This window comes from Macrotis lagotis, chromosome 5 (assembly GCF_037893015.1).
Source record: "Macrotis lagotis isolate mMagLag1 chromosome 5, bilby.v1.9.chrom.fasta, whole genome shotgun sequence".
Taxonomy (NCBI): Eukaryota; Metazoa; Chordata; class Mammalia; order Peramelemorphia; family Peramelidae; genus Macrotis; species Macrotis lagotis.
In genome coordinates this window covers 32,918,274-32,944,042 of record NC_133662.1, presented here as the reverse complement: position 1 = coordinate 32,944,042, position 25,769 = coordinate 32,918,274, and positions in this window count along the sequence as shown.

The following is a 25,769-nucleotide window of genomic DNA, read 5'->3' as shown; positions in this document are numbered from 1 at the left end:
ACCTAGTATACTAGTAATGAATGCTAAACAATGAGCACAAGGACAGTAAGCATGAAAATGCAGGAAATACAAGTTTGAAAAGTCTACAATGAGCGAAAAAGCACAGAAAAAGTAGGAAATGCAAGTAAAAAATCTACAGCCACTGTATAAGATATTCCCAGTTTTTAGACCCCAAATTTTTCAAAAAAAAAGAGTACAACTTATACATGAGGAAATCTGGTAATTCTTGGTTCACATATTACTGAAGTCTAAATTACAGAATCTTAAGCATAACCTTGATATCTTATGAAATGAGTACAATTGTTTGCTAATCTGAATATTTGTTGGCATTGCCCTTCTTTAGGATTAGAACATAAAATCATTTTTCCAATCCAGTGGTCAAGGTTTTATTTTCTAAATTTTTGGACATATTGAGTGCAGTATTTTAACAGCATCAATTTTTTAGGTTCTAAATAACTCAGCTGGAAATCCATAATATCCATTGGCCATAGCACTGCTTCCCAAGATCCTCTCGATTTCATTTTCCAGGATTTCATTTTTTGGCTCTAGATAAGTAATAACATCACTGTGGTTATCAGGGATGCAAACTCTTTCTTGTATAGTTCTACATGTTATTGTTACCTCTTATTAATCTCTTCTACTTCTGTTAAATTCCCACAATTTTTATCATTTACTTTGTCCATTTTTATATGAAATGCTCCCTTGATAACTCTGATCTTCTTGAAGGGTTCTCTTGTCTTTCTCGTTTTCTTGTTTTCTTCTTTTTCTTTGCATTGCTTATTTAAAAAAAAAACTTATCTGTCCTTGCTATTCTGTGGAATTCTATATTCACTTAGGTATATCTTTCCCTTTTTTCCTTTCCCTTTCACTTTCCTTCTTTCCTCAGCTATTTGTAAAGCCTTATCAGATAATCATTTGCTTTCTTGCTCTTCTTTTTCTTTGAAATGTTTTTGCTGCTACCTCTTGTACAATATTGCAAACTTCTAACCATAGTTCTTAAGATACTCTATCTCCTAGATCTAACCTGTTGAATCTATTCATCAGTACCTTATATTCTTAAAGGCTGTTATTTAGGTCACACCTATTTGGTCTGGTGGTTTTTCTCTCCTTTCTTCAATTTAGTCTGAATTTTGCAATAAGAATCTCATGATCAGCTTCACAATCAACTCTAGATTTTGTCCTAACTATCTAGAACTTCTCCATCTTTGGCTAAAAAGTAGATAAATCTGATTTCTGTATTGACCGTCTGGACATGTCCATGTGTAGAATTGTCTTTGGGGTTATTGACAAAAAAAGGTTGTTATGACCAGAGAGTGATCTTGAAAAAATTCTATGCCCTACTTCATTTTGTACTCCAAGGCCAAACTTGCCTGGTTTTCCAATTAGCTTTTGATTTTCTATTTTTGATTTCCAGTCCCTTATGATGAATTTGATGTGCTTTTTAGTGTTATTTCTAGAATATGTTGTAGATCTTCATAGAAGTGATCAAATTTAGCCTCTTCAACTTCAGTCTGGAGAATAAACTGTATTACTGTAATGTTGAATGGTTCACCTTGGATTCACAGTTGTCTTTTCTCCCCTTTTATTGACTATGAAGGCTAGTCCATTTGATACCCAAGATGTTGATGTTTGTCTTTTAAAGTTCTTTCCCATATGACTCTGCTCAATTTTTCGAACTCAATTCCACATTACTCCCCTTCATATATTTTACATGCCAGCTAACCTGCTCTGCTGGCTATATATATATAAAACATGCCTTCTTCCAACTCTATGTTTTTGCAAAGGCTGTCAGATTCTCCTTTCTCACATCTATCTCTTTGAATTCCTTTATTATTGTTCAATCTTGTCCAACTCTTCACATTCCCATAGATCATACTGTCCATGGGATTATTTTACCAAAAATGGTTTGCATCTTCTCCAGTAGATTAAGGCAAACAGAAATTAAGTGACTTGTGCAGGGTACATAACAAATGTCTTTGGTCAAATTTGAAATCAAATCTTCTTGATTCCAGACCCAGTGGTCTATCCACTGAACTATCTCAAGGTTCCATCTTCAAGAGCCCTTTCTTCATTCAATTGTTAGTATCCTTTTCAAATTCACTAAGTATTTAATTTGTTTTCATTGAACATCACTTGTGTTGCATAATCCTAGTATAGGAGTTGTAAACTTGTAGTCTGTAAACTTTTTAAAATAAATTCCAATGACTCATTTCACTATAATTGATTTCTTTTGCAATCCTATGTATTTTATTTTAAACATTTAAAAGCATTCTAAGAAAGGATTTCAAAATTTCAAATAGGCTATAACACAAAAAGGAAATTAGGAACCTTTGACCTAATAGAATGTAAACACCTTGAAGATCGGAATTGTCCCTCTTTTCTATTTTTAGTACCTACCACAATGCCCTGTTGTTGCTCAGTCACAGGTGATGCTTTGTAACCTATTTGGGGTTTTCTTGGCAAAGATAATGGAATGGTTTGCTATTTTCTTTTCCAGATCATTTTACAGTTGAGGAAACTGAAGAAAATAGGTTTAAGTGACTCGACCAGGGTCACACAGCTAGTAAAGTATCTCATGCCCAATTTGAAGTGGTCTTCTTGACCCCAAGCCCTACACTCTATCCATTGTACCAATTAATTGCCACCACAATGACCTACAACACATATAATAAAGCCTTTTTGATTGAATGATTTAACCTTAAAGTGCTCTAAAATCACAAGGTGTTATTATTATTATTATTCCTACCCAGAATTCAGACTTTATTTATTTTTTGACTGGAGCCTAACTAAGAATCCAGAGAAATTCCAAACCCTGTGACATTTGATCTGGCCTCAGAGAAGAGGAGCAAGGTGGCACTAGCCTCTTCTGATACAATCAAGAGCCAAGGCACAGCAACAGCATCCAAGTGACATGCATATAGCATGTATCAAAGCAGTCGCTCAATCTGCACTGCAATAACATTCTTTCACATCTCAGCATGGGTGCTGGCCCTGAGCTGCAGTTCCAGTAATTGACATAGTTGCCCAATGCTACAAAACAAACTCAGAAACTATTCTCATTAGACATCCCCCTGGTTTGCTACTCTGTTATTGAAAAGCCCAAACACTGAGTCTCATACCAGCGTGGCTCTGTTTTTAATTAGTTCTGATGGCACTGGGCTGGAAGCCAAGGGAAAAAAATGAACTTCCTGAAATTGAGGCTTGTTGCTCAGTATGTCGCTTCCTTCTTAGAGAGATTGTTTTCACAACATTTTATGAAAAGGGCTACTGACAGAAATAATATAAGTTTTTACTGCTTTTGATTTTTTTTCACGCTTATAAAAGGCAGGCAAAAGTCAGAGAAATTTTTAAAGTTACAACACCATTACTTGGTCTTTTGTGTGACCCAGTTGACTTGTTTATTGATTAAAGACATCCTGCCCGATTAATTTTTTTAATGGTGAAAACACAGGCTTCTGTAAAAATTTTAAGAGCACAAATGTTTTAGTGCTTCCACGAAATTAATTTAGATGTATGTATATATACATGTATATATATATATAAAATATTTGTATGTGTTTGTCTTTAATGATCCATGTCATTGCAGTCAGAACAAGAACTAAAATGCTTATCATAGTCCCTTCTGAGGATGAAGAAGTAAAAGTCATAATGGAAACTAGGAACAAGAAAAGAGACTGAGTTAAATAAGTCAAATCAGGTTTCACTTGAACCATTTAAATAACATTAGCAAATAAATGTTTGATATCAATATAGTATGATATCAGTATAACCATTCTGGATAATAACTATGCTCCAAGAATACGAATAGGACCTGTCAAAATAACTCATTGAAATATTAATTTTAGTCCTTCTGAATATTAGTATGTATCCACAGTACAGAAAGTCTCCCCCCCCCAAAAAAAAAGTATATTTCTTTTTGCAAAGACTTCGATAGCTCATGGATCAGAAAAGATCAAAGAGTCAACTATCCTATCCTCTTTCCTTAAAAGAAGGTTATAGTTTAACCATTTGGAAGGTAAATGCTTATCTTTTCGTTTTCTTTAAAAGATCAAATGGTGAAATAGACCCAAGATGGCAGATTAGAATTAGCAATACAGTTGAACTTTCTCAATCTCCTCTAAACAACTTTAAAATAGTACTTCCAGTATATTTGGAGTATTTAAAACAGGAGAGATTTAAAACACGGGGTTAGAGGACTGTACAGAACACACATCAGACTGGCAACAGCAATGACTATGGCAACAGCAGCAAGAGAATAAGACAACTGATCAGAAAGAGATTACGGGAGCCCCAGTGCCAGTATACCTAATGCTAACTGGCAACTCTATTGACAGTTTTGAATCATATTTCTAGAGTAAAGAGGAGCAATATTCCCTTGCTCACAAGGGAATAAAGTTCCTGGTCCCAGACCAAAAGGAGTGTTAGAACTTGCGTAGCTAGCAGAACAAGGGATATGGTCATAGTTTCCAGGCCAATATTAACAATCATGCTTGCAGCTATAGGAGAGCAGGGGTCCTTCCTGAGCAAAGATGTAGAGAACAATTACCATACTTCTGTCTGGATCATATCAATTTGGATGCACTGAAAATTTACAGACCTCAGAACTGGCTCTGAAAATGCAACATGAAAAAACTGAAAGCTGTCTAACTTTGATAAAAGTTCAATTTCAAGAATTATACTGGGAAAAAAATGAGCAAACAAAAGGAAGAAAAAAGAACTTAACCACAAAAAGCTACTATGGTAGAAGAAACTAAAACACGAACTCTAAAGAAGTGCACATGTGTGCACCCACGCACACACTCATTCCCTCACTCACTACAACCAAAGTCTCAAAGAAAATTGCTAATTAGACACAAACCCAACAGAATTCCTGGAAGAGATGAAAGAGATTAGAATACTAAAGGAAAATTGGGAAAAGAAATGAGAAAGATGTGAGAAAATTATGAAAATAGAATCAACTACTTAATAAAATAGACATGGGGTAGCTAGGATAGACCACCGGCCCTGGAATCAGGAGGAACAGAGTTCAAATCCAGCCTCAGACACTTAATAATTACCTAGCTGCATGACCTTGGGCAAATCACTTAACCTCACTGCCTTGCAAAAAAAATAAATTAAAGAGACACAAAAATATATGAAAGAAAACTCCTTAAAAAGCAGAATTGACCAAATGGTAAAAGGGAAAAAAATTCAATGGATAAAAAGGAACTTAAATACCAGACTCAGCCAAATGGGAAGAGTTGTAAAACTTACTAGACAAAATAATTCCTCAAAAATTAGCCCTGAGCTGGTGGAAGCTAAGAACTCCATAAGACTTTAAGAAAAAATAAAAACAAAATAATGAAAAGGTAGAGGAAAATGTGAAATATTTTCGGGGGGGGGGGCTGATCTGGAAAATAGATTACAAAGAGATAAATTAGTAATTAATAAATTTATTATTCATTGAAATATATTTCAGGAATTAGCAAGCAAAACTTACTCCATACCATAGATTTCAAAGGGTAAAACACAAATTGAAAGAAACCACCAATCACCCTCTGAAAGAAATCCCAAGAAAATTCTTGGAATATTATATCAAATTACAGAGCTCCCATCAAAGAGAAAATACTTTAAGTAATCAGAAAGAATACAAATATCATTCAGTTATTCAGATGCACAGAAGGTTTAACACCTTCTACATCAAAGGAGCAGAAGACTTGGAATGTGATATTCTGGAAAGCAAAAGAATTAGGATTTCAACTAAGAATAACCTACCAAGCCAAACTAAATATAGTTTTTCAGGGGAAACTTAATATTTAATGTAATAGAGGACTTTCAAGCATTCCTGATGAAAAGATGAATGAAAAACTTGACATTCAAGCATAAGACCCCCCCCCAAAATATAAAAAGATAAATAAGAACGAAAAATCATAAAAGACTCAATAATATCGAACTGTTTACATCTCATAAGGGAAAGTTGATTCACATAACTCCTAAGAACTTTATCATTTTTTCAGGAAGTTAAATGGAATTTGTATAGATTGAAGACATGAAGGTGAGTTGATAATGTTGAAATGATCTCCAAAAAAAAATGAAGGACTGAGAAAGAGGGATAAACTGGGAAAAGGAATTGCAAAATAGGGAAAATTTTCTCACACAATAGAGATGTATAAGAAGGAACTTTTATTGAGGAGGGGAAAATAGGGGAGTGAACCTCACAGAAGAATCAGTTTGAAGAGGGAAGTATATATATGTATGTATGTATATGTATATACTAGATTGTGTATAGAAATCAATCTTAGGGGTGGCTAGGTGGTGGAGTGGATAAAGCACTGGCCTTGGAGTCAGGAGTACCTGGGTTCAAATCCAATCTTAGACACTTAATAATTACCTAGCTGTGTGGCCTTGGGCAAGCCACTTAGCCCCATTTGCTTTGCAAAAAAAAAACCTAAATAAAAAAATAAATAAATCTTATCCAATATAGAAATAGGAGGGGAAGAGAATAGGAAAAAAGGAGAGGGAATGTGTGTAATAAAAGTGAATTTTAATTAAGGGAGACAATGACCTCCCAAAGCAAAATAATCTTTTGATGACAGACAATAAAAGAGAGAAAGAAGAAGAAAGAGAAGAAAATGGAATGGACAGAAATATACATCTGGTAATCATAGTTACATATGTGAAGGATAAGCCCAACTATATAATGGAAATGGGTAGCAAAATGTATTAGAAATCAGCATTCAGTTTTGTCTCTTATAAACAAATTTTAGGCAGAATTACACAGAGAATTAAAATAAAGGTTTGAAAAAGAATCTAATATGCGTTAGCTGAAGGAAAAAAAATGACAGGATAGTAATCATGATTTAAGATAAAACAAAAGCAAAAATAGATCTAATTAAAAGAGATAAAACTACATTTTGCTAAAAATTACCACATACAGTTAAGTGATATAAAAAAATTACAGCAGGTTTCTCTGATAATGCTTTCATTTCTCAAATATGTAGGGAACTGATGAGAGCTTTGTTCCATTTGATAAAAGGTCAAAAGATACAAACAATTTTCAAAAAAATACATCAAAGGTAGCTATACTAATATTAAAAAGTGTTATAAATACTATTGATCAGAGAAATGCAAATTAAAATAACTTTGAAGTACCACCTCATAGAAATGATGAATTCTGGACAAGATGAGAGAAAATAGGTATACTAATAATTGTTGGTAGAGTTGTGAATGGGTCTAACTATTCTGGGGAATAATTTGGAACTATACCAAAATATTTATAAAACTATACACATACCCTTTGACCCATAAATAGATCTGCTTTCCAAAGAGTTCAAATAACAAGGAAATGAACCTATTGGAAATCAAGGGGATGCTCATCTATTGGGGAAAGACTGAACAAGTTGTGGCATGTTTGTAATGGAGTACTTTTGTGTTATAAGAAATTATGAGGTGGATGATTTCAGAAAAATGCATAAGCTGGATCAAAATGAAGTGAAAAGAACTAGGAGATCATTTTGCACAGTAAAAGCAATGTTGTAATGAAGATCAACAGAGAAGACTTGACCACTCTAATCAATACAATTAAGATTCTAGGACAACATCAAAGGATTCATAAAGAAAAAATGCTATGCACCTGTAGAGAGAGTGAACTGAAGAATTCTGAGTACAAATTGAAGCATAATTTTCTTACCTTAGTTTTTCTTTGCTGTTTTTTCAATATGGCTAATACAGAAATATGTTTTGAATGCTTTCATATTTATAATTGATATATTATTTAGTTTCTCAGTAAATAGGGAAGAGGTAAAAAGGAGTTAAAGAATTTGGAGTTTGAATAGAGCACCATCCCTGGAGTTAGGAGGACCTGAGTTCATATCTGGCCTTAGACACTTAATAATTATCTAGCTCTGTGACCTTGAGCAAGTCACTTAACCCCATTGGCTTGTCAAAAAAAAGAATTTGGAATTCAAAATTTTAAAAGATTAAAATATTTCAATTAATTAGCATTAAAATTTTACATTTGGGGCAGCTAGATGGCACAGTGGATAGAGCACCAGTCCTGGAGTCAGGAGTACCTGAGTTCATATCCAGCCTCAGACACTTAATAATTACCTAGCTGTGTGGCCTTGGGCAAGTCACTTAATCCCATTGCATTGCAAAAAAAAACCTAAAAAAATTTTCATTTTACAAAATTATAAAATACAAAAATTTCACAATTTAAAAAAATAAAATATCAAAGAACCTATAATTTTTGTTATTAAAATTGTATCAATTATATATGTACCTATATATATATAAGTATATAGATACATCTTACATGAATCTATAAAGACATTTTATGTATCTATATATATACTATATATACTTATATATATCTATATTACTTTATTAGTATTACATTTATTCATAATTATTTTTCACCATCAGTGAAGGCAAAAGAATATCCATAAATAATTATATTTTATCTTCTTTTAAATGAAATAAATGAAAAATATTCTCTTCTTTGCTTCTCTGTTCTCTTTTTCTATACTTGAATTGGTTTCTCTCTTGATATTCTTATATGCTTAAAAGCTTCAATAATTTTATTATTCTAGAAAAATTATAGTTTCAAAAGAATATTTTATTCTTTCCCTTCCCTCTTTTCTGATAAGGAGCCAACTCAAATTGACTTAGAGAGCTAATTGCTAAATTTTCACTTTTAACATTTTTATCTTGAAAATTGAATAACCCTATAAATCAGAGCTTAATTTACTGTTATTTTATTTCTGAACTTAAGAAAATGATAAACAAAATGTCAGTGATGTAGACTAAATGTAAAAGTATTTCATTCATTTTTTTTCCTCTAGAGAGCTAGTTTTTAAACATTTACTGCACACTTCTGCCTCTTAGTAGTCCACTCATGACAAAAAAAAAAGAGCACTTACGCCCAAGAAAATTTTCTACCTATAAGCTTCCTGTTCAGATCAGAGGTATCAAACACATGTCCCACAAAATTCCCAAGGATGATCCAAACCAAATGAAAATGTAATTGGGAAATATTAAACAAAATAAGTAAAAATGCAATAAAATATAGATCATATTAATATATGACTTCTAAGTCAATATGCAGCCAGCAGGGATCCTTATGTACAATTTAATGTCCCCATTTATATTTGAGTTTATATTAGTGGAGTTTGACACCACTAATCTGAGGATCTCTAAAAGGATTTCCAGTTTTATTTTTTTTATTTTTTATTTTTTTTAGATTTTTGCAAGGCCAATGGGGTGAAGTGGCTTGCCCAAGGCCACACAGCTAGGTAATAATTAAGTGTTTGAGACCGGATTTGAACCCAGGTACTCCTGACTCCAGGGCGGGTGCTTTATCCACTGGATTTCCAGTTTTAAATCTATTCCTTACTCTTTCTCACAATCTTTGCAACTGGATTTGCCTTTTCTTCTGGATCATTCAGTGACTATGTCTTCTCCATGTTGCATTTTTCTTGGGACAGTTATAATGCAAGTGTTCCAAACTCTAAAGTATGCTTGGTAAACTCTTATAGTCTTTCCAAATGAAATAATTTCTATGCAAACTTTAAATGATAACAGTTGTAAGACTATTTGCTCCTGTTCTGTTCATGATAGAAAATAACTTTTCTCCACTACCAATCTCTTTCTTTTCTTACATTGCATCTATTTCTTTTTTAGTATCCATTATTTCATTTCTTTTCAATTTTTTTCAAGGGTCTTGAACTGTTCTTTCTAATTCAATGAAATTAGAAAGGCAAAATTCTCTGGAACAAAATTTATATTCTTGCTGCTATGCACATCACAATCAACCTACAAGTATGTATTAATTGATTAATTATCATCATATATTGTCAAAAAAAAGTGTTCCTATTCTGCACTCCTCATACAACCCAAAGAGGTCAAACACTCCAGTGTATTTTCAGTCTAATATCACCAGCTCAAGATGTCTAATTAAAGTTGTTTCCCTGAAAAGGAAAACAAATATTTATGTCATGACCCTCAAAGCAACCTATTTGAGCTTTGATTTTTTTTTTCCCTATGTAAAGAAGATAGTAGTTGGCAGATGTTTGGCAGTGAATGACTATGCAACTCCACTTTCATTCTTCCCATCTAGCCCAGCATCCACATCCTAGAAACTTGATCCTAGTAGGTCTCCTACACTATTTCTCCTTTCTAAATGACAATAATACTACCAAATGAAAAAGCACCAGATTAGTCATTCATTTGGAAGAGTTGCCTGTAGCAGTATAGAAGAGTTATTCATTATTACAATAGTAAAAAAAATTCATTTTGAAGAAATGTCTTTGTCATACTACTTGACTGGATAGAAAAGAAATCCAACACCTAGCATCATGGGAATATGCTTCTTTTTCTGATCAGAAGTGATCAAAAACTCCCCACCTCCTCCTGCATGTCTCTTCTTGCAGGGAAAACAATAGACTCTTCCAACACCAACTCTCACGCAAGCATTTTTTAACATGATGAATCAGTTGTTAAAGTGGGAAAATAACTTTTTTATATGTCTATTAGTCATTAACTTCCCTCAAAGCAATGTCAAAGTCTTCTAGATAGCCCATGTTTGTGCTTCAGGAGCATAAAATATATAGCGTATATTGCCTTGATTTTTAATGTCAAAGAAGGTGATGAGCACATAGCAAAAAAGAATGTAGTTGTGGGGAGGGTAATCAAGAGAAACTGTCTTTGTAACCATTAAAAGATCCAGATGTTTCCAAAATATTTGGGTACTGTGCTTTTATGTAGGCAAAACTAGTGAATGAATGTCTAGACTTTTCCTTTGGATTTTGAGTGTCATATAAGAATACAAGGAAAGAAAAAAAAAAAGGAAGGATAGAAGAAGGGAAAAAGAGAGAGCCAGAGAGAGGAAGTAGACAAGAAAGAGATACCTATAAGTATGGAAGTTAGTCACATTGCCTCTGTGATTCAAAACATGGAAGTGACAAAAACAAATCAGCAAAAACCCTTGTAATATTAATGCTGATGATCCTTTTTTAATAAAAATCTATCATGGATGACCCTTCATTAAAGTCCTACTCTGATACCACCTCATGGCATGGAAATAATTCTAGTTTCTCTAAGGCACACCAAGAGAGTCCATGATCTGGCAAATATTACCAAAAAAAAAGGCTTTAAGAATAGGCCTAGGGGCAGCTAGGTGGCGCAGTGGATAAAGCACCAGCCCTGGAGTCAGGAGTACCTGGATTCAAATCCGGTCTCAGACACTTAATAATTACCTAGCTGTGTGGCCTTGGGCAAACCACTTAACCCCATTTTGCCTTGCAAAAACCTAAAAAAAAAAAAAAAAGAATAGGTCTAGTCAGACTATTTTCTGTCCAACAGTTCAGTCTAGCTAAGTATGACAAGGCTCATTATCAGAAATCTGGTCACCAGGTGATGGCTACAGTAACTCATCAACCTAAGACATGAAAGGGTTGGGGTCTCAGTCATTAGAAATATCTTTCTAATAATGGATACTAAAGGCATAATAAATATAAACTTAAAAACTTGTCAGGTACTGAAGATAAGACAAAGGTTAAAGTAATTTAAGAAATCTAAATTCAAGAACCTTCATTTCTGTTTTTTCATGACTTTTATATGAAAAGAGTAATAAAGAAGCAAAGAATAGAAAGGATTTTTCTGATGTCTCTAGGTAGTTAGAATATTTACTAGACTTTAGGTCACTCATTATCACTGAAATATGAAGAATTTTCCTAATAGTATGGTTCAACTTGTCTGTACTTGGGGTCAAAAAATCTGGATTCAATTTTTGCTTCTGTTTCTTAATGCATTTCATTTCTCTTGGTCTCAGTTTGCTCATCTATAAAATGAGAGGGATAAAGATCTATGAGGTCCTTTCCAGCTCTGAATCTATGAATACTTCAGGGGTAGTGAAAAACTTTGTCAAACTTTTACATCAAAATTGAACTAAATGACATTGGAACATCCTGTGTTCCAAAATTCAGGAAGTTAACTTGAGATAAAGTACCTGATGACCTGCTGGAAATGTCCATCCACAATTGTATTTCAGTAAATAAACTCTCCTTTCAGTAAAGGACTAAGTTCTGGTAGTGTCCCAAGACATGTGTCTACTTGTCCTCCCATCTCTCCTTGTTTCTTTCCTTTGTCATTTTCCATGATCTGCGTCTGTCAGTCACTTATTGTCTTGGAACAAAGTGAAAGCAAGCACATTCTGATCAATCTCTTGGGGCTGAATGTTTAGACAATGTCTTTCAGTCTGACCTTAGACAGATCACTTAACCTCTCAGTGCCCTAGTTAATTGTCTCTGACAATAAATTGCAGAGAAGGTACTGACTTATAATGGTAAGGGTAGTGTTCTCATCTAAATATTTCTTATACTATGAAATCAAAGGTACAATTTCTATCTCTCCTGGTAGAAATTAAATAAGTAAAAGAACTGGCAGGTTTGGTATATCTAAAATATCTAATGGATAGAATGCTACTCTTCAAGCCAAGAAAATAGAGATTCAAACAATGCCTCTAAGACTTGCACTTATCTTACCAAGCTTGGAGGCATTTTGAACCTTTCTTGTGACTTATCTTTCCCATCTGTAAAATGGAGTTAATAATCTTTTGCATCTGACTTACAGGATTCTGCATTCAAATGATATCATGTTTGTAAAGACTGAAATTTTTTAATATTATATATATATATTATACATATATATGTCAGTGTTACTTTTTAGACTCAAAAACTATTCATGTCAAATATAAACTATTTTAAAAACCCATCTATTCTATACTGATATTTTATATTTTATTAGGGGAGTATTTTGTCAGAAAGGAAAATTTTCCTTAAAATGATTTTGACAGAATTGCCCCATTGTTCTATATAACTTCATTATATCTAGATTCAGGTTTTCCTCAAAAGATCATACATAACTTAGTCTTTGATGAATCTCCAATAAAAGTAAACTAAAGAGACATATAATAGATATGTAAGTAGGCTGTAAATTAGTAGTAAGTCTGATTTATGAGCAAAAGTAGCATAAAATATTGAGACAAGATTGAACAGTAAAACAAATCATTTGACTATAGCAAGATGGACAGAGCAAACACTTCACGGTTATCCACAAAGAACCAAGGGAAGGTCCCCAGTGTAATAGATGGATCTTCTAGGGTGGATGCATGGAAAGATATGGACCTGGGATTAGTAGAAAGAGAAAAATATAGAGAAGTTTCAATCTGCAAAGACAGGAGTAGGGGAGAAAAGGAGAAGAAAGGAGAAAGAGGAGGAGAGGGAAGGAGAGGGGAGGGAAGGAAAGAGGAGGAGGGGTAGGGAAGGAAAGTGTAAGGTGGGGAGGAGAGACAGCAGGAGAGAGGAGATAAGATGAGAAGGAAAGGAAGAAGGGAGGGAGAGAAGAAATATAATCTTTATATTTTCATCTTTACTACTGACATGATTTAGCTATAATTATTTAATTATGCTTACCAGTACTATTATCCATCAGGCACCATTATTATTATTATTATTATTATTATTATTATTATTATTAATGGTCACAATAATAATTGAAGATACAATATTCAGAATTAAATTATTGAATTTTTAGGGAACTGATTAGTTATACCTGGAGATATAAGTATGATCTTAGTAACATTATTGTAGTCAATCATTAGATTAGTAAATTAGGATGAATAATGATTTCCCTTCAAAAGGAATCAAAATTCTGCACTCACAGAATGAAGAATGAGAGCAAAAACTTCTAAAGATATATTAAGGTCTTTTAAAAAATGTTATAGACACTGTGCCAACCAACAGTCTATATTTTAAATAACTAATGTCAAATTTTATACAAATGGATTCTATAGAAAAAGATAGGGGCAAAGATAAAACATAAGGAAGGAAGGGAGAAAAGAAGGAAGGGAGGGAGAGTGGGAGGGAGAAAGGAAGGGAGGAAGAAAGGAAGGAAGGAAGGAAGGAAGGAAGGAAGGAAGGAAGGAAGGAAGGAAGGAAGGGAGGGAGGGAGGGAGGGAGGGAAGAAAGAAAGAAGGAAGGAGATGAGGGGGGAGGGAAAGAAGAAAGGAAGGAGGGAGGGAGGGAAAGAAGGCATATTTGTTACCTAACTATGACAAGAAAGTAACTTAAAGTCTAACTTTAGGACAGGCACTGCAGATGGATGATATAATGGTCTCAGAGTTAAACAGGCAGTGGGTGGCAAATGAAATTGCATTTTAGAGATGACCCACAGCTGCAAACAACCCTAAACTGACCCCAATATAAATTTCATTTTTTAGCACTAATCTCCCAATGATACTTTATTGTTACAGATCACAAAATATCACAATTTATGAAGAATCAGAATTTCAGGGGCTTTAAAGGGCAATAAAGAGATGAAATGTAATTATAAGTAGGCTGCAACATATTAGCCAATAGTGACTTTCATGCCAAGACTTGTAACCATGTCATCAAAATGCATGGACAGAAAAGGAAGTAGTTCAATTATGTATCAAGAGTAATAGAGAAGAGATAGATAGTTTGGGTGTTTTGTACTGATACCCAGAAAATGTTTTAAAAGACAAAGAAGGAGATCTTTAGGGTATTGCATAGATTTTCTTTAGGAGATTTACGAAAGGAACTATATAGTGATGTAGACAGTTAAGTGGTACTTTGAATTGAATGCTGGAACTAAAGTCAGAAAGACATCTTTCGTCTTAGACACTTACTAGCTATGTGACCCTGCGCAAGTCATTTAACCCTGTCTGTCTCATTTTCCTAATCTGTAAATTGAGCTGGAGAAGGAAATGTCAAGCCACTCAGTATCTTTGCCAAGAAAACCCAAATGGAGAATTACAAAGAGTTGAACATAACTAAATAACAATAATACAGTGGTGTACTAGTAAATAAGTTTGCATGACACACTTTTAAGATGAATCTGTGGGGTGGCTAGGTGTCGTAGTGGATAAAACACGGTCCTTGGAGTCAGGAGTACTTGGGTTCAACTCCAGTCTCAGACACTTAATAATTACTTAGCTGTGTGGCCTTGGGCAAGCCACTTAACCCCATTTGCCTTGCAAAAAAACCTAAAAAAAACCCAAAACAAACAAAAAAAAGATGAATCTGTGTTTCTCCATCACTTTCTCATGTCTAGACAATCAACAAAACAATAATTAAGATCTGATTTATTGAATTTGCCAGTTTATAAGTATGTGTTTTAACATTGAAATTTAATTTTTATTGAAATGAAATTTAAATTTAATAGACTTCCTCCAGGTGCATAGGAGCTGTCTCCAAGACACCATTGCATCCAGCAAAAATAGTATTGGAAAGAATTAAAGGACTCTCCTCTGCACTGTGGAAGGGAGTAGCCACACTTGGGTCCACATATTCACTGAAGTAGATGGGAATGTAGATTATATTCTAGGGATAACAACTGATACAAGGACTATTTCATTTTTATTTTTCCTCAGTTCCTGAAACAAAGCAAATAATAAATAGATGTTGACAGACTAGGGATTGTGAATAAAGTACAAGATTTAAAATTGTAAATTACAATTATCTTATGTGTTATCTAGTCTATTACCTGCATTTTAGAGATAAAGAAAATGGAGCTCAGAAAGATGAAAAGACTCATTTAAAGGCAAATAGCAACTAAATGGCAAAGCTAGAAATAAAAATAACAATACCTAGTATTTATAGAGTACTTTTTTTTTAGTTTTTGCAAGGCAATAGGGTTAAGTGACTTGCCCAAGGCCACACAGCTAGGTAATTATTAAGTGTCAGAGGCTGGATTTGAACTCAGGTACTCCTGACTCCAGGGCCAGTGCTCTATCCACTGTGCTGCCTAGCAGCCCCCTATAGAGTACTTTTACATTTGATATTCACAACTTTTTTTGATATTATTATTCTCATTTTAAAATGAGACTAAATGAGGTTAAAGGATTTGCTCAGAGGTTACATAATATCTAGTAAATATCTAAAGTAGGCTTTGAACTCCTTTCCTGACTCCATTTCCAACAGGTCTATCCACCACACTACCTACCTGTAGCTGATTCCAAGTCTAGTGCTATCTCACAGTCTAACATTTTTTCTCCCTACTTAAGAAATCTCACAAGAATCCTTACCTTGTTCAAAAGCAGGCAGCAAGGACCTACTATTGTAAAGAACCAGCCAATAAGAAAATCTTTACTAGGAACTGGGAAAGACTACACCAATAGAATGGATTGCTATGCTAAAGAATTCTAAATGACTTGGCCTGGTGCCATTCCGAAAATAAGAGTAGAAATGGCCTTATGTTAAGCCACAAGTATGCTTAACTCTAGTGTTTCTCAAGCACATTTGCATTATTAACTAGATAACCCCACAACATATGGGTAGGGAAGGAAAATATTACATTGATATATTTAATATATCTTTTCATAGATTCTATAGCAGAAGGTGATATTAAAACTCATCCTGTTCCATCCCCTTGTGGGCAGGGACTGTGTCATTTCATCTCTGTATCTCCAGCACCTAGCACAGAGCACTATGAAAAGTCAGGGCTTACTAAACAGATTGAATCAAACCCATTCATATTACAAGTGAGATAAACAATAGATTCTTCTATGCCCTTGGAGTTGCCATGGAGATATGGAAGCTAGAGATTTATGCCTGCTAGTCACAATGGAAATACATCAGTAAGCTTCTTCTTGATCCTCAGGAATTTGGTCATGAACTAAGAATCAAGACAGGCTTGATAGTCTAGTCCCTTCCATTTCTAGATAAAAGGAGAGGGCAGTTAAAGATCACAAGAGTCAACCAGAAATCCTGACCTAGATTTGTCTAGACAGTGGTCATAAATGCCAAAAGACATTTTTCCTCCCTCCCTCATGAGAAGTCCTACACATATATTCTGGGGAGTGGAAGATTTGTGCCTCCCAGAGGCACATTTAGGGTCTACTATCTGGGCAACATTTTCTGGTCCAGTGTCTGATCTTTTTCTGACATATATCATCTAACCCATGGAAAGTAGGAAAGGGGCTGGGAGGAGTGAAACCAAGTGATCACTTAAAAGTTTGCTGGATCATCCAAAACAAAAAAATAAAAACACCCTCCCTTCGGTACTCTTCAGAGCCCTTCAGTGCTCAGCTTTCTTGTATTCTTACATGTAATTCACCAGAATTGATCCTGTGTGCTGTGGGAGGAAGGGGAAGGGTTTACCTGTCTGTGTCCATTACACATATGTAAAGTAGATTGTGACCCAGAGTTCTTTAGCAAAGTGTTTTGTCCATAGTAAGTACTTAAAAATGATTTTTTTGATTAATTCATTCATCTGGTATGAAATGAAGTGATAATCCTATATCTTTCTCTTGTGTATACATAATTCACAGTGGAGAGATAACAGACTGAAAACACAGACCCAATGATAGGGAGGCTTATATCTATGGCTACACTTATCTGTAGCATAAGGAAAGGAGTAGGGTGCGGAAGAGCACCATAATGAAATTGAAATTGAAAGGCATCACTTGTCATTCTACACCAATGATAATTTCCAGAAAAGCAGAAAATCAAAATGGAAATAAGATTGATATCACAATACCTATTTTAGAATATAGGATTATGAAAGCTTCTGTACTGTTCTTGTTACTTGACTCATTAAATACCACTCTAACCCAAGACTGAGGAGACTGTTCCAAATTCCTGATGTCCAGTTATCAGAATCACAAAACACTCAGATTATCTCTACAAATTAGAGTTGGTCCATAAGAATTAAATAATTGAACTGGGGTACCAACAAGCTGATCCTCGAATCTTTCTCCATAATTCATCATTTTATAGTCATAAAAGACGTGATGAGGAACACCAACTCTACCATGATCCATTAAAGTGATTATTGTAGGTGCAGACTAAGTCAGTCTGAGCAGAGATCTTCACAAATGCCTTTTTACTATTGCTTTCTCTAACCATTCCTTCCCCAATCAGAGCAAATGTTCAAATTGCATGCACAAACACAGATAGACATGGTATGGTCACATTATTTCATAACAGAAGTATAGGGCATAATCCAGGACCCTTAAAATAACTTTCAGTCTCTGCATTATATTTTCCAGAGTCATGCCAAATATTTAGTATATTGTATACAAATTAATTATTATCTCTGCTTAAGATTTAAAAAATTCAATGGGCTGATTTCCTAGTATATTACCTACCAAACTTGCTGAATTCTTTCCTACAATCTGCTCCTTTATCTTTCTTGCCTTCTTTTTGATTTAGTAGCACTTATTAGCAATGATTTAAATTAAAGTGGAACTCCTGCCAAAGCAATTTAAATGGAACCATTGCTTTGGATAGCCTTGTAATATCAATGCTCTTAGATGCATGTCCTGGTAGTACTGAGAATGATTTGTTCAAGATTACATAGCCAGTGTGTATCATAGACAAGACTTGAATTCAGGTCTTCCTCATTCAGAAGCCAACTCTCAATCCACTACATATACCCTGCCATTGTTATAAAAAAAATAAAAAGAATGACTTGTAGCCATGTTAGATACCCTCCTAGATCCAGTTGACCATTGACTTATACAAAAATTAAGTTATAATGTATTTTAAATTCTTACTTTTTATTATTGGAATTTACTGAGCACCTCTATTGCATTTTCTTGGCATATGCAGACACAAAGATTGCCCTTATCTGTCTAGTGGATTCATCTTAATCTAGATTGTCATTGGATAATGGGCATTAGCCCTCAATGTAGGAACCCTGACCATAAGCAATGGACTCAGTGGGTTAATGGTCAGTGACAAATATTGCAAGGGAGCTATTGTATGGAAGATAAAGAAGAGTGAGGAATGAGCTGAAAGCACAAAATCCAAGAGACTGACTTTGAGTGGAAATTAAACATACTAGGATGATGGAGTCAGGTTGCTTAGAGAAGCAAACAAAGCTATTCAGGAAAGGTGGACAGAAAAATGAAAGTGAAAAATTCAATTTAAAAAAACCTAATTGAATTTTTCAGTCGTAGAGTAAGAGACTAGTATGTGCAAAACACAAAGTAGTTATTTAAAGGAGAAAGAAAAAAATGCCGCAAACTCTGTCCTTACAGAGCTTGCTATAATTTAAAAAAATGACCTATACATAAATAATATAAGACATCAAACAACAAACATACATTAAGTTTTTTTCTAGGTAAGAGGTACTGTGCTAAGGACTGAGGCTACAAAGACAAAAATTTCTACCCTCAAGAAATTAACATTTTAACAAGGGTAACAACATATATACCTAAGGTATACCCAAATGAAAGGTACTAAACACCTGAATCTTGGGATGGCTAGAGAGAAAAGACTATTATCATATTAAAAATTTATCTTGATATTGAAATGATAAGATTTGACCAAAGTTGGATATGAATAGAGAGTAATGAGCATAAAGAAAGATCAGATAAAATGCCAAGAATATCTTAAGGTAGATAAGTGAAGGCTTTACAAAGAAGTTTGCTCCTTAGTTTAGATTAAATGAAGAGAAGAATTTTCACAAGGTAGCTTTGTAGAAGGAGTACATTTCATCCATGAAGGTACTTTGAATATATGAATCAAGAAAGAAGATGGTATGTCTATTCTGAAGAAGGACTAGTACAGCTGGGTCCTGATTAATGTAAATAACAAATCCCCTAAAGTGATTGGGAAAAAGGAATGTCCTGAAATAGTTGCATTTTTTGCATTTCCACTGAATATTTCCATTGGGGTAGAATCAATTACCATATATTACATGATTATAACTTGGAATGGTGCAAATTCAATTCAAATGAATGTAACCACTTCAGGAGTTCATTATTGGTACTAATTGGTACCAAGTTGTCTAGAATTAGAAATATATGAGGAAAATAATATAAAATAGGGCTATAAAAAGAGGCTGAAACCAAATTATGGAAGGGCCATATATCTTAAGCTAAATAATTGTATTTTAATTTTGAGATCAGTTGTTCACAATCTTTTTTTAAGTAAAACAATTTCCCTGATAAAAGTCAATATAATGTGGATTATTCTTGGGTGGGCCCATTATAATAATTCCATAACTTCCATAACCTGTAAAACACAATTTCCAAAGGAAATAAGGTTCCACTGAAAAATTTTGAGCACAAAATATGATTAGTCTGTAAAGATGAAATATCATTTTAGATGCATTATTGAATTATGAGTTAGAGGGCATAAATTCAGGCAACAAAGAGATGAATTAAAAGGTCATTACAAAAGTTGAGGAAGAGGTGATGAAGATTAGATGAGGTGATGAGGATCAGGATGGTAGAAGTACAAGATCCATTGAATTATGTTTTTGTCAGATCTTGTCTGGAATACTGGATTCTATTCAAAGTACCATAATTTAAAAAATACATTGAGAAACTCAATCAAGTTGACTGAGTATATAGCATGAGGAAGTGAAAGAAATAGGCAGGTTTAACCTGGAGGAGGAGATTGTGATAGCTAGCTGTCTTTAAGTATTTGAAGGTCTGTCAAAGAAAGACGGGAATGTACTTGTTTTGCTTGGTCACCATGGGAAGAGTAAGGAACAATGCAACGATATCAATTTAGGTAAAATGTCAACCTTAACAACTTGTACAAAAGTGAAATAGGTTGTCTTGAGAGTTGAAATTCCACTCCCTCCTTTGAGATCTTCAAGAAGGAGGGAGGAGGAAAGAAAAAAAGAAAGTTACATAATAATTTTATTGCAAATTTAAAATTAATAGTAAGTTATAAATATTTGTAGTTTCATATGCAATCATCTTTTTAATGCCACTTTGTTATAGAAATGTTTGTTTTATTTCATAAATTAAAAATCAAATAAATATTTTTTTGAAAAAAGAAGAGACTGGCTATTTGTCATATCTATTATAATGAAGATTCCTTTAGATGAGCTCTTTAGTAAATGGAACAATAAGGGCAGCTAGTTGATGCAGTGGATAGAGCATCAGTCCTGAAGTCAGGAGGCCTTGAGGTCAAATCCTACCTCAGACACTTAATAATTGCCTATGTGACCTTGGGCAAGTCACTTAACCCCATTGCCTTGAATAATTTTTTTAGAAAGTAAATGGGACAATAATGAAACAATAAAGGAACAGATTCCCAGAAGTTAAGCAAAGGGACAGTAGCTAGGAATTGAATGCTCCAGAAATACTTGAATAAGTCAAGGAAGAGGAAGACCAAAAAAAAAAAAAAAACAATGGTGTTACACTTAACAATTAAGAGTTCTAATGACCTTTGGGAATATTTAGTAATATGGGAGGGTCAAAAGTTGAATGGAAGAGTGAATGGATGATGAGGAAGGAGAGGGAGTAATGTAAATAATCTCCACATTCTAGAATTATGGCAATGAAGAAAGAAGAATGAAGAAGAAGAAGAAGAAGAAGAAGATCAACAACAAGAAAAACAAGAACAACACGAAGAAAAAGAACAAGAACAAAAGAAGAGAAAAAAGCAAGAAGGGGAAGGAGGAGGAAAAAAAAGAAGAAGGAAATATAGAGGATAATGCCTTGAAGAGAACACAGTTTTAGAGGGTTTTGAAAAAAATCCATGAAGAAACCCAAAGTCCATGATGTTCAGTCATAAGGAAGATAAATTTTTGCATGAAAATTCAAGCCTTCTTTTGATGGAACACTTGAATTGTGAAAAGAACAATGAGTAAAGAGTTGACCCAGAGAGAAACTTCAATCTTTTTCATAAAGAAATGGAAAAGTGATTTTTCTTCATTAATTCTAATATCTTAGTATCATGAAACTAGAGTTAGAACTAGAATTAGAAAGGACCTCCAAGGCCAACCTTCTCATTTGGAAGATAAGGAAATGAGCATGATTTACCCAATTTACCCACTCACCCAAGTTGACTGATTTACCCAAAACAGTCTCTAAATTTAAAAAACATGTTAATATGGTTTAATGATGATGATGATAATAATAATAATAAATAAAATGATGGGGAAAAGAGGAGAGTTTCTTGTCATCAGTTAGGACTTCTTTTTCTCTGCAAGATATTAGCTTCAAAATCTCTATAGAACATAAAATGGAATCATGGCTTTAACTTGGAAAGGAACTTTAACAGCCATATATAACCAACCTCCTCATTTTACAAATAAACAAAAAACTAAGGCTCTAAGAAGTTAAGTGATTTACCCAAGGTCACTCAACTAATAATTTGCTTGAATTATCTAAGTGAGAATTTTCATCCAGATTCTTTGAGTAGATATATATCCAGCATACTTTCTACTCTATCACCCTGCCTATAGAAAATAATTCTTTACGAGTTCCCCAAAGTTAGACAAGATAATTGAATTAATTTTTTCCATTTAAAGTCTCTCTGTTTAATAGACTTGTTATTATAGTTATAAGCTTATCACTTTGAATAAGGACTTCCCTTCTAATTTATCTTAATGAGTAAAATGTAGCAATGAATTTTAAAAAGTCCTTGAAATATATATATATATATATATATATATGTGTGTGTGTGTATGTATATATTAGATTATCAAGTACAATTGTGATTACTACAACAGGTTATAATTCCAATGAGTGACACCAGTTGGTCACATAAAACTGTTCTACTCAATGGCATTCATTTTTAAGGGCTGAAAGCAGATCAACTTTATATCTCTCTCGAGTCATACAAGAGGATAATAATAATGTTCTGTCTTTTATGTGGTGCCTTGCATCATAAATTATTTTCCTGACTTTATGTGCTATACTGACTGCATTTATAAGGATTATTTCCCTGGAAATGAAAATCCTTTTCCTTTGTTCAGGGCTATAGAGCCACAGAGAAGGGGTGGTTTGTGCAATTATCCAGAAAATTAGTGTAGATCTCCCTGAGTGACCCAGATGGTCCCTTAAATGGTCCCAAATTCACCTGACATTTTTAACATATCTTTACTGGACTTTGGCATCATCATGCTTCTATATCTGTGTGAGGACTAGTACTCTTTTATGTATGGAACAATTAAGACATGGAAATAATTAAGTCACATCTACACCAAGTAACATGATAATTGAAAGTTGGATATCATTTCAGAACTAGGTTGACCCTGAATCTAAATCAGTCAGATCCAAAATCCATTTGGGCACCCAGGATGATTGATTTAAACTGCTCTTCTGTTCAGCCCTAGCTTGCCAGATGGCTTCCCACATTCTCTCCACTTGACTTTATGCAGTGTGGATTAGACCACAATGATCTTTTTAAATTAGAAGGCATTTTGTCTAAGTAGAGAATTCTGGCAATTACAGGAATGATTCAAGACCCCTAAAATAGTTTTGCCTGAAGTAGTCCAATAATTTAAGGAAAAGTTTTTTTGAGAGGATTTACTCTAATTACCTGGTTCAATTTGCCCCCAAAGTAGCATTTTTTTTGATACAGTTTTGGGTAATAGTCAGAAAAGTGGAAGTGGGTACAAACCCTCTGTGGTCTGGTTGTTTCAGGATTTTGGAATTTTAAAATAAGCAATCCAACTTGAAAGGTAAACTACAAAAAAGAACTTTAATTGAGTTCCTACAATATGCTAACCACTGTTCTAAAGGCAATAATAATACCTAACATTTATATTGTTCTTACCATGGGTTAAGTACTGTGCTTATCATTATTATCTTATTTGATGCTTATGACAACCTTGGGAAGTAAGTGCCATTTTTATTCTCATTTTATGGAAAAGGAAATTGATGTAAACAGGGTTAAGTGACTTACCCAAGATCACCCAGCTAGCAAGTGTCTGGAGTGAGATTTAAATTCAAGTCTTCCTAACTCAGGTTCTGCAGTCTTTCCATAGCATCTAAAAAAGGATATAAATATTCACAATCAATATAGACTGATTGAAAAAAGTTAGACTAACGTATATGAAACAGTAGCAGACAACAGATCCATATAAAATAAATTTCTTAGCTAAAAGAGTTAAAAAATAAATATAAATAAATATAAATATAAATAAAAATAAAAAATAGTTAAAAAAATAAAATTTCTTAGTCAAAAAGAGTTATTACTACCTAGTGGGTAGAAAACTAACTTCCCTTATAGCATACCTGAGTTTGAGTCCTGGCACTGACATATAGCAACTGACTATGACTCTGGGCAAATCAAAATATATCCTTGTCCCAGGAAATTCTGCAAAATGATAAATCACAGAACAGGTGCAAGTTGGCTTTGGTAGAAAGGGTTTCCTGAATAAAAATATCATCTGTGAACAAAGTCTGGATTTAAAAGAAGTTCAATGGTGCAGGTTCTCTAGGCTAAATATCAAGAGACCTGGAAATCTGGTTGAAAAGCAGCCAACCCAAGTGGCATCCCTCATCCTACCACTAGTATAGATGGGGAAAATGGATAATGAGGAAAGACTAGGTTTTTTTCCTCAAAGGCCATTCAAGTTCTCTGATTCCTTCAGTGACAAAAAAAAAGTTTTAATGAAGGTCTGGTCTTAGATTTCAAAACCATGAATTTGAATTCTGTCCAAAACATATTAGCTACATGATGAGGGATAACTTCAATTCTATTCTATTCTGTTCTATTCTATTCTATTCTATTCTATTCTATTCTATTCTATTCTATTCTATTCTATTCTGTTCTGTTCTGTTCTGTTCTGTTCTGTTCTGTTCTGTTCTGTTCTGTTCTGTTCTATTCTATTCTATTCTATTCTATTCCATTCTATTCTATTCTGTTCTACTCTACTCCTGTTCTGTTCTGTTCTGTTCTGTTCTGTTCTGTTCTGTTCTGTTCTGTTCTGTTCTGTTCTGTTCTGTTCTAATTCTATTCTATCAGTATTTATTCAGCAATGACTAGGTAAAAAAGCATTCTGCTAGTTCCGGGAGACACAAAGACAAAATAAAGCAATCTTTGCCTTTACAGAGCTTAGAAACTATTAGAGGAAAATATTCACAGTAAAGAGTAAATATACCATGCATGTGTGCCCATATAGACACACACACACTCAAAGTCAATGCAAAGTAATTCTTAGAAGGGGTTTGTAAGTTTTTGGAGTCCAAGCACTAACAACTTCTTTTATTAGAAAAATTTCACATAGGAGGTAGCACTCAATTGATTTAACTGATCTAATCCTGGAAAGAAAGGGAATGATTCTAAGACATATGTAGGGCTATAACAAACTCTCTGAGTCTCAGGTTCTTCATTTGTGATATGGAATTATATAATTCCTAGACTATCTACCTGAAAGGGATATGGGAGAGAAGGTTCTTTGTAACTGAAAAATATTATATAAAGCTTTATAAAATGGAATCCTTTTTAATGTGAACCACTCTCATTAGAAACTGTAATTGAAATCTTTCTTTGAGTATATACTGAGTAAAGAAAATAATTCACATTAATAAGCAGAGGAATATATATTTTACTTGGTTTTAAGATTTAATAACAAGTTGGCCAAAATGTATAAGTGCATCCTGCTATAAATTAAATATGTCAGGCAATTAGCTAAAATTATTTATTTCATAGGATCTAGAAGAATCCATAAGTGCATCCAAGAGAAACTTTATTTGAATTTGAGAAGGCCATGAGTGAAAGAGGCAAGACTTGAGCCAGTCCCCTAGACATTGCTCTCTATCCACTACTCCACAAGTTTTTCTCCAAGTTAAGGTATCTTTTAAATTAACTATCCTTTCAAAAGTTTATTGAGAGAGTTGAGATTTAGTACTTCAAAGAGGTGATCTTATAACAGTAATCACTCTCTTCACAAAGGCAAATCAACTCCCCTATGAATTATAAATCTTCATGAGTTGCTTCAAGTAAATACTGTTCAGTTATTCTCTTCTCAAGGGAGTGTATGATTCTTTTTGAATGAGATGCCATGTAGTT